Below are 10,590 nucleotides of genomic sequence, written 5' to 3' on the forward strand. Positions count from 1 at the left end.
GAGGGAGGAGGGGGAGAGAGAGAGAGAGGGGGGGGAGAGAGAGAGATCCATTTTAACTTTTGCATTAAAATATCTCGAAAACTACAAGGGACACGAAAAAATATTTCAAATGAAAGTACAACGAATTTAGTATTTTGGTCACATTGTTTTTCCTCTAGATGAAGGCACCAAAAAGATATGAAGATCACTTCTACTTTTATAAATGGAGTTGTATAATTTCTTTACATAATATAATTCCTCTAATTCTTCTGCATATGAAGGTATAATTACATAACGTAGAAATATTGTGTGAAAAACTAATATATACTTTACGAAGTATTTCATTAATCTGGTACATGTTGCGATAAATTGTTAAATATCTTAAAAATTATTAATTTTTTGGTAATTACATCTTATAATACTTTCAGGAACAAAATAATGTGATGAATCGAATAGTATAATAAAAACATATATAGTTGTTTGTTCAAACAGTATTTTACCCACATATTCTTTTCTTAAGCAACTATGTGTATTCTTTACACCAATTAATTCGTATCATTATTTTGTTCGTAAAAGTATTAATATACGATTACAAAAAATTAATATTTAACATGTGCCAGAATGAAATATAAAATATCTCGTAAACTTGATTTTTCTATATCTCTACCTTGATACTTTTATATACAGAATAATTGAAGAGCATATTGTGTAAAAAAATTCACACAATTCCATTAAAAAAATTGATGTACATATCCTGGTATCTCCATGCAGAAAAAAAGCAACTAAAATACGTCCTTCTCGAACCGTTCTACTTTCATCTGAAACATTTTTGTACTTTTCGTATCTTTCGATGCCAAAGTTAAAATGAGACATCTGTGTGCGTGCGTGTGTGTGTGTGTGTGTATATATATATATATATATTACAGCTCCATCCGTTCGTACACTGCATCAAAATGACGGCCTCCCAATTAGAGGGAGGAGAGGTCGCTGTAGACCATCTAGACGTCGCGGACGACGCGGTAGACTTGCAACAATAAGATTAAATCCAACTCCAGAAATAGAATGTGAGAGAAATAACATATTTTTAATCATTAATCGCTGATACGTATTTTTTATTTAGTGTATTTATGAAGCTGACATGTAATATGATAAGATTTCCATTTGAATAGACATAATGTCATTTCTGTAGGGTGATATATTTGTGAATTATCATTAGTACAGTAACTCCGAATGTGCTGATGAAGAAAACGAAAGAATGGAGGAGCCAATCGCAAACGTAGAATCGTTTAGAACTGAAAACGTGACGAATGAGAGCATAAATGAAGGTATATTGTATGTACATATATTTTATTCATATATCATGAACATTATTGATAATTATAAAGTCATATGAGAGAGACTTTTTTATTTTCTTCAACGTATTTTTTATATATCTGGAGATGATTACGTTACATATTTATATAATATATATACACGCGCGTGTGTGTGTGTTTATCATTTTATGTATTTATTATTTTAATAGCTATATCTGACGATATTCGCCCACCTTTTCAAATTACTGGGAACAAGGTAATAGAGAATGGGGGAGGCACGGCAGGCCTCGCAGATATCGTGGACGGTGCGGTAGACTTGCAAGATTGAATTCAACAAATCGAATTCAACAAGTAAATGGTGAGAAATAACACGTTTATAATTCATCACTGATGCACCTGTATTATTGAATGTGTTTATATACAGTCTGTAAAGTAAGAGCGTGTACGGCATAAATGGCAGTTGGCTTAAATATCGTCCTAGTTTTTGTGTGAGTCGATAGATGGAACCTTTGTCGTGAATGTTTTGTCACAAAATATTCAGTTGGTGTCGAATTCTTATCTGAGAAACACGGTAACCGCTATGAGTGACGCATACACATCGCGCTACGAGGCTGTGTTTCTTTGTTCCCACCCGAAAGGACCAAAAATGTCGTATGTAACGGCTGCTAAATACATGGGAAAGTCAAAATCGTTCGTCTAAGTGGGTTCAGCAATATAAGAAGACAAAAAAATGTCGATGACTTGCCAGAACGTGGCTCGATATGCAAAGTGACGCCGAACATGGAAAAAAAAATTGTGAATTTGTTTAAGCGGAACCCGACCTTAACATTGCGACAAGGAGCAGCAAAATTAAAACAGAAGGGTATAGAAATATCACATACAACTATTCGAACCCATCTCCTTACGCATAACATCAAATATCGAAGCACAATGAAAAAACCACTGTTAGGCGAAAAACATGTGATGAAAAGACTCGCTTGGGCAAAGGAGAATTTGGACCGAGATTGGAGCAACGTGATTTTTACGGACGAAGCTTCTGTTTGGGGATATATTACCATCCGACGTTCCTGGTCAACCTTGACCAATAGATTAATACAACGGACCGTTAAACACCCTGTAAAAGTTCATCTTTGGGGCTGCTTTTCAAAACAGGGTTTTGGAGCATTACATCTGTTTACATACAATTTAAATGCTCCGAAAATGCTTAAAATTTATGAAAAGTATTTGTTGCCGACTGCTGAACGATGTTTCATAAAAAAAACGAGGACTGGATCTTACAGGAAAACAAGGACCCGAAACACCGGAGCAAGCTTTGCACCGAGTGGAAAGAGCGGTCTGGCATCGTCACACTTGATTGGCCATCGCAATCGCCAGATGCAAATCCCATTGAAAATGTGTGGGCATATCTCAAGCACAAGCTTCGAGAAAAAAGAGTATGCACTTTGAAGCAGCTGACACGACAAATTCGTCTCATTTGGAGGTCTTTACCGAACGAATACGCAGTCAACTTAGTGGAAAGTATGTCTTGGAGATGTCAGGCAATTATCAATGCCGGTGGTGACTGGACTCATTATTAATGGTATAGCATTTTTCTTTTCATGGAGTACAACAAATCTATGTACTTAAAAATCATTAAAAATAAATTTTTCTACACATTAACCTGTACACGCTCTTACTTTACAGACTGTACATTATAAAAACAAGTGTATTATTTTAACACATTTTATTATAGTCACTTTTAATACATGTGTAGATTTGCAAAAAACGTGTAGATATAATACCCTTTTTGTATGTAATACTCATTTTACACATGAAAAGTGTGTTATAGCTATGTATGTGTTATACGATATACATCATATGTCATATGATAAAATTTCCATTGTAATAGATTGATTTCTTTAACCTATTGTGTATTATAATTATGTTTTACCATTATTTCAGGGACTGCAAATACGGAGGAAGAAACCCAAAGGACAGAGGAGCCACTAGCAAACACGGAATCTATTGGAAACGAGATCATTGAAATTTTAGACGAAGGTATTATATATATTATTGTATATATACATATTTTAATTCTCTTATAGTGACAGACGAACATTGATATAACATATGATAGTTCCTATTGTAATAGATACGTCCAATTTCTCGCTTGTGATTCATTGTGGTTTATCATCGTTTCAGAAAGTTAAGAAGAAAATATTATAATGGTGGAAACGAGAGTGGAATCTAATAGAAACGAGACAATTGAAATTATAGATGATGGTATGAATGTATTATATGTACATTTTATATTTAATCATTATGATTTTATATATTCTTATAATATTATCAATTAGTAATAAAATTATTTTGTTATGTTAGCAGATAACCGTATTTATGATATCCCGGAAGACGATTTCGGTACTCTGGGCATTGGTCTATACGAAGACGACCGGAATGATGTACCTTATTATCCTACTCCGTCGAATCCGATATCCACATTAGATAGACGCACAAATGGTTCGTGTTGTACCTGTTTGATCGCAAATGCCACTTATATGTTTGTGCCATATGGGCATTTACCAGGTATGTAAATATGAAACCGGAATTTACCAATAGATGGCCATAGCTGTCAATGTAGTTGCCGTCAGACCGCGTCATTGACATTTCCTTGTTCTGACATCTGAAAAAGATTTTCAACTCACAGCAATACAAGTTTCCTACAACAGTATAGTTTGTAATAGCGTTGAACACGTCGAATTTTGTGCCTGGAAACTACGATTTGCGGACAGCATTGATTTTCTGTTACCATTTGAAGAAAACTGCTGCAGAATCGCATCGAATGCTTGTCGAAGCTTACGGTGAGGATGCTCTTGGTAAATCACAATGCTTTGAGTGGTTTAAAAAATTCAAAAGTGGCGATTTTGACGTGAGAAACGAAGAACGTGGAAAACCAGCGAAAAAGTTTGAAGACAGCGAATTGCAAGCATTGTTGGATGATGATGACGCTCAAACTCAACTCGCGGATCAATTGAATATGACACGAGAAGCCGTCTCCATACGTTTGAAATCCTTGGGAAAGAAGATGGGAAAATGGGTTCTATATGAACTGAATGAAAGACAGCAGGAAAACCGAAAAACCACTTGCGAAATGCTGCTCGCCAGGTACAAAAGAAAGTCATTTCTCCATCGAATTGTGACTGGCGATGAAAAGTGGATATATTTTGAGAATCCTAAGCGTAAAAGATCATGGGTAACTCCAGGCGAACCATCGACATCGACGGCAAGGCCAAATCGCTATGGACAGAAGACAATGCTCTGTGTTTGGTGGGATCAGAAAGGTGTGATCTATTATGAGCTGCTAAAACCTGGCGAAACCGTTAATACTGAACGTTACCGACAACAAATGATCAATTTGAATCAAGCTTTGCGTGAAAAACGATCGAAATATCAAAAAAGGCAACACAAAGTGATTTTGCTTCATGATAATGCACCATCACACACAAAACTGGTCAAGGAAATGATTGAGGCGTTTGGTTGGGAAATACTTTCGTATGAAGCTTACTCGCCAGACTTGGCTCCGTCCGATTACTACTTATTTGCATCGATGGGACACGCACTTGCTCAGCAGCGCTTACGCTTCACTTCTTACGAAGATGTACGAAAATGGCTAGATGACTGGTTTGGCTCAAAAGAGTAACAATTTTTTTGGCGTGGCATTCACAAATTGACAGACAGGTGGGAAAAATGTATAGCTAGCGATGGGCAATATTTCGAATAAAATATTTTTTATCATTTTCATGCAATAAACGTGTATTTTCTATTAAAAAATTCCAGTTTCATATATTTACATACCTGGTACATTAACGATTCTTGAAAAAATTTCTTATATTACGCTGACAAAGCAGTTGTATATTTGCAAATGTTGTATTTTGCTGTATTAGATTACATTGATGTCATCACAGGATGCGTTGTTTATTGTAAGAGGTGCACTTTTGCACGTGTTGTATTGTAACCGGACTCGACGTCCTTGCACGGTACTTACGGTCCTCTTTTGCCAAATTGTATACGGTCGCCACTCCTTTTAACCTCCAAAGGAGAAGGATTCGTTTTGCTACTCTTATAAGATATTGACTTGCGGCTCGCTTTCCTTGTGCGTCCGCATATGCACGGCAAGACGGGAGCGGAAAGGTTGTGATGAAATAAATACTCTTCACACTCTACTAATTTGTAGGACATTCACAAATAATTTATTGAACGTCAATGGATTATTATCGTTTTTACACACTTGTCTTGGTATCGGGTCGATAATTGCGCTCTTTTATACAGTCATTATATCTCCTTGTCACAGTACTCGTTCGGATAACCCTTTACAATCCTCTAACTCTCGCACGTAATACATATCACCTTCAATAATCTCACACGTCTCGATCTCTCGCAATATCAAGCTTGCTCATTACCACTTCTTATCTCATTCACACTCACACACGTCGTTACTCCGGTATCGACGCGGCCCGTATTCTATCTCTCTCACGTGGCTCGCGTTTCGATCCAATTAATAGAATTAATTTAATATCCACTTTCAATTTACATATCCTAGAGGTGGGATGAATCGACGTTACTCGCGGCCAACGCACTCTTTTCTACTCGCGGCGACCACGCGTTGAGCGTACGTTACTTCCGTCCGCTAATCTCCCGTACTCCGTTACTCCGCTTTAGATCTCTGCTACGAATGTGTAACTTTATTACTATCAATTATAGTTGCTGGCGATTGCTGTCCCCAGACTTTTTATTTCCGACGTAACTGCTCTTTGCGACTGACTGTTTGCGACTCCCGGCAAAATGCCTACTCGCGTTATACGTACTCTGTGGCGAAAATCCCGGCAAATGCCTACTCGCGTTATCCGTCCCGCGACTGCCCAGCAAATTCCCCGATTTAGCTTGTGCGCCCACCTTTATAGCCGCGCGCGTTCCCCTACCAAGACGCTCGTCGTTCGTTTCGCGCGTTCTCCGCGCTCGCATCGCTAGTCATGCTCCTTTATCTATTTCCTACGTTTTAACATTATATACTTTTTTTTATTTTCACTTTATTTTCAGGTACAACACAGGATGCGAGGAACGTTGCTGAATTCGTCTCCCGCTGTTACAGGTAAGTACGGAGTTACAGGTAAGTACGTTAATTCTATATATTGTAAGAAAGTTCCAGAATCACATCGAATATTCTAGAGCTTTCGACTTGGTTCTTCCTCCCGCGAGCTGCTGACATCTGTCACAGCGCTCTGTTGCTCCAGAGCGAATCGGAGCACGCGACGTCACCGCGCACGACACATGCGCAAGAGATCTCAAGAGAGAATAAAGGATCTCGGAGTACGTCTCACGGCACGAGATGTTCGGTAGATTTCGATATAGATTTAACTAATATTCGATCACCAAAAGAACTCCGTCATTAGTACGCGCAAGTACATTAATATTGTATCAATTTAGTTTTGTGTTAATAAAGTCAGTGATCGGGTTTATTATACCGTGACTGTTTATTACGAATTCCTAACAGATACTCCTTTATTACTCCTCTCAAGGATTTCCTGACAATTATATAAAGATCTCACAGTCTAAGAAGTGGAATCTTACATTATCATACTCAAATCTCACAATCTCAGAAGTGGGATAATCTTACAATCTTACAATCTCAGAAGCGGGATTCACCCTCACTCCTCATTCTCATAGAGGCCTAGAACCTTTTTCCTTTCTTAAGCAATTAAATTACACGGTTAATTTCGCGAGTGAAATTTGCACGAGCGCGAGTGGAAAATTCCGTCGTAAACGTTCGTTCGTCGATTAAGCGTCGCGCAACGGAAAAATAATACAAGTCACCTTGACCAGCTTCGAAATTTGAAAAGGTAGCAAGATGGATAGGAAACAATTGGAAGAAATGTCCATAGATCAGCTCAAATCAGAAGCACAGCGATTTAATATTACAATAGTTGAGGATCGCTACAAATTAATAGAAGACATTCTTAATTTCATTGAGAGACAGAATGTTCAAACGCGTTCCGCGAAGACGGCAGGCACGCCGAAAACGATCACGAGACAGACGTCTACTCCACCAAGTCTCTCACCAGTTCCAGAACAGGCTTGGCAGGTAACACCGAATGTAGAGTCACTTATAACAGCTCTGACTACTCCAATGCAACAAATGCATAATCAAATCCTGGAGACTCAGCAGGCGCAACAAGTTTTGCTGCAGGAAATGCTCCTGGCTCTCACGGCAAGGAACGCTACTCCTCAGCCGGCACAATCAGAGCAACCGACACAGGTGCAGGAGTCCGTGTCACCAAGAAGTCACAGCTCCTCGCAACCATCACAGCGTAGCACGCTTTCAACGATATCAGCCTCGCAAGCGATATCTTTACTGGCATCTCAAGTACCGGAGTTTGGAGGTACCGAATCAGAAAACGTTCAGCTCTGGATTCAGAGAATAGATCAGGTCGCCAGAATCCATAGAGTTCCAGATGACGTCATATTGTTAGCCGCTTCGTCCAAGTTAACCAATATAGCAAGGAAATGGTACGATATTGGCAGCGGTAGTATGCTGGAATCATGGCAAGGATTTAGAGAATCAATATTAAAAAGATTTACAAGAAGAATTTTATACCACGTAGCAATACAAAAAGTGGAAAGTAGGAAATGGAACTACACCAAAGAAACGTTTCTCGAGTACGCAATGGAGAAAATTACTCTCATGCATAATCTCGAACTATCTCAAGAGAGCACCATCCACCTTCTCATAAGTGGCATTGGCAGCAGGTCTCTCAGAGAATTAGCGACATCACTGAAGGCAGTATCAGTCGATGAATTTTTGGACTCGATGCATCAAATAGCATCCGTATCGTTCGAGCACGATAAGCGCTCCGATACAAAAACGCCAAGGGCAAAGGACGCAGTCTACAAACCTAGGATCAAGGCAGCAGCCAGTGGTAACCAGTCCGAGAAAGGAGGTACAGCAATTATCTGCACATTCTGCAAAATACCAGGTCACGAGAGGGACAAGTGTTTCAAGTTGCAGCGTCGTAAGGAACAATCGACACAGCAGGCATCCTCCGCACCAGCATCTTCATCATCAGCGACTGTTCCGGTAGCAACGGTGACAGCCGACGAATCAGCCGATGACGACGACGCACTGATAGCGCACGTTCAGGCTAGTGGCAAGAACATTTTTATTCAAAACTTGGCTTTAAAGGTTAGTTCGATAAATAATACGGTTTGTAACCTACGAACATTAGTAGATACCGGAAGTCCGATATCATTTATAAAACATTCATTGGTTAAAAAGTTTTTTTATAATACTAGAATCTCGAATAGCACACCTAAAGTCACCTATCGAGCATTAAACGGTGAGCCAGTATTAATACTCGGTGTCGTTCACACGGAAATTACGCTTGAGCAACTTAATGTAAATCTCAGCATATCATTAAACATTATAGACAACGATAGTTTTGTTACCGATATAATCATCGGACGAGATTTTCTCGATGCGCATAAAATCACAGCGGTTTACGTTCCGCCGAAAGTTACAAACGACTCGCACATTAATTCGTTCCCCGAAGTATTGTTAAACGTTTTAGCATGCGCCGAAGATAGCAGCGTATCAAATCGCTTCGAAGGAATCGAAACCGACTTCGGTTCGCAGAGCACGCGAGCTCTGAAAAAATTACTGCTCGAAATTGACGCAGAAGAGACAGAGAAAGTTGATGATAACTATAAAGTTAAAGTTCGCCTCAAAGACGAATCTATTTTTGCATATGCTCCACGTCGCTTTGCACACGGAGAAAAAGAACAAATTCAAGAAATTACTAAAGATCTTCTAGAGCGTAATATAATTTCGAGAAGTAGCTCCCCGTATTGCGCCCGCGTAGTACCGGTGAGAAAAAAAGACAGACGTCTTCGATTATGTGTTGATTTAAGACCGCTAAATCAACGAGTCGAAAAACAGAAATATCCTTTCCCAATTATAGAGGACTGTATTGCTCTCCTCGGGAACAAAGAAGTCTTTACTCTCCTCGATCTTAAAGACGGTTTCCACCAAATAAAGGTCGACGAAAGTAGCACCAAATATTTTGCTTTCGCAACGCACGAAGGACAATTTGAATACAAACGGTTACCCTTCGGTTTTTGTGAGTCGCCAGCAGAATTCCAAAAGCGACTAGTACACATTCTGTTACCGTTTATACATGACAACAAGGTCATTGTATATATCGACGATATCATGATCGCGACAAATAATATTGATGAAAATCTAATTATACTCAGCGAGGTCATGCGAACATTAAAACGTTATGGCTTCGAAATCAATCTCTCAAAATGTAAATTCCTACAGAGTCGAATTGAATTTCTAGGATATATAATTTCGAAAAATCAAATCACGATTAGCTCTAAGCATACCGACGCAATTAGAAAATTTCCTATACCGCAAAACGTACATGAAGTACAGCGTTTTCTCGGGTTAACTAACTTTTTCAGAAAATTCATCAGAGATTTCTCTACGAAATCCGCACCAATCAGAAATTTGCTTCGCAAAACAGTTAAATTCGATTTCGATAATAAATGTATACAAGCTTTCGATACGCTCAAAGCCGAATTAACGTCACAGCCAGTGCTGGCACTATACAATTCAGCAGCTGAGACACAATTGCACACAGATGCAAGCGCCATAGGTTTAGGCGGTATACTGTTACAGAAACAGACGAATGGTGATTGGAAGGCAATCGCGTATTATAGTCAGTCTACCAATCAGGCAGAAAGAAATTATCATAGTTTCGAATTAGAAATGTTAGCGATAGTAAAAGCAATCGAGCGTTTCCATATATATCTGTACGGAATTAAATTCACAGTAGTGACAGACTGTAACGCATTAGTCTATGCCGTTAACAAGGCAAACCTTAATCCGCGAATTGCACGTTGGACGCTCGCGTTACAAAATTATAGTTTTACAGTTACACATAAATCCGGCGGTCAAATGACGCATGTAGACGCGCTTAGTAGAATCGCGTTATACATCGATACTTTAACCCTCGAGAGACAACTCGAATACAAACAATTAAGGGGTAATATCACCTTGTGACTTTTTTTTTTTCATTTTTTTTTTTATTGGCTTAAACACTCCCTAAACTATCCAAGAATGATAGGAAATGTCGATTATGGGGGGGAAAATATTTTAAGTTTATCAAAATAGCGATTTTCTGAGCGTAGTCGGGGAGCGAAATAAGCGATATTTATAAAGCGCTGAGAGTTTTACAGTTAGGGCTTCGAATTTTGTTTGTAT

This window comes from Trachymyrmex cornetzi, unplaced genomic scaffold (genome assembly GCF_001594075.2).
Source record: "Trachymyrmex cornetzi isolate Tcor2-1 unplaced genomic scaffold, Tcor1.1 scaffold1020, whole genome shotgun sequence".
In the NCBI taxonomy this organism is placed as follows: Eukaryota; Metazoa; Arthropoda; class Insecta; order Hymenoptera; family Formicidae; genus Trachymyrmex; species Trachymyrmex cornetzi.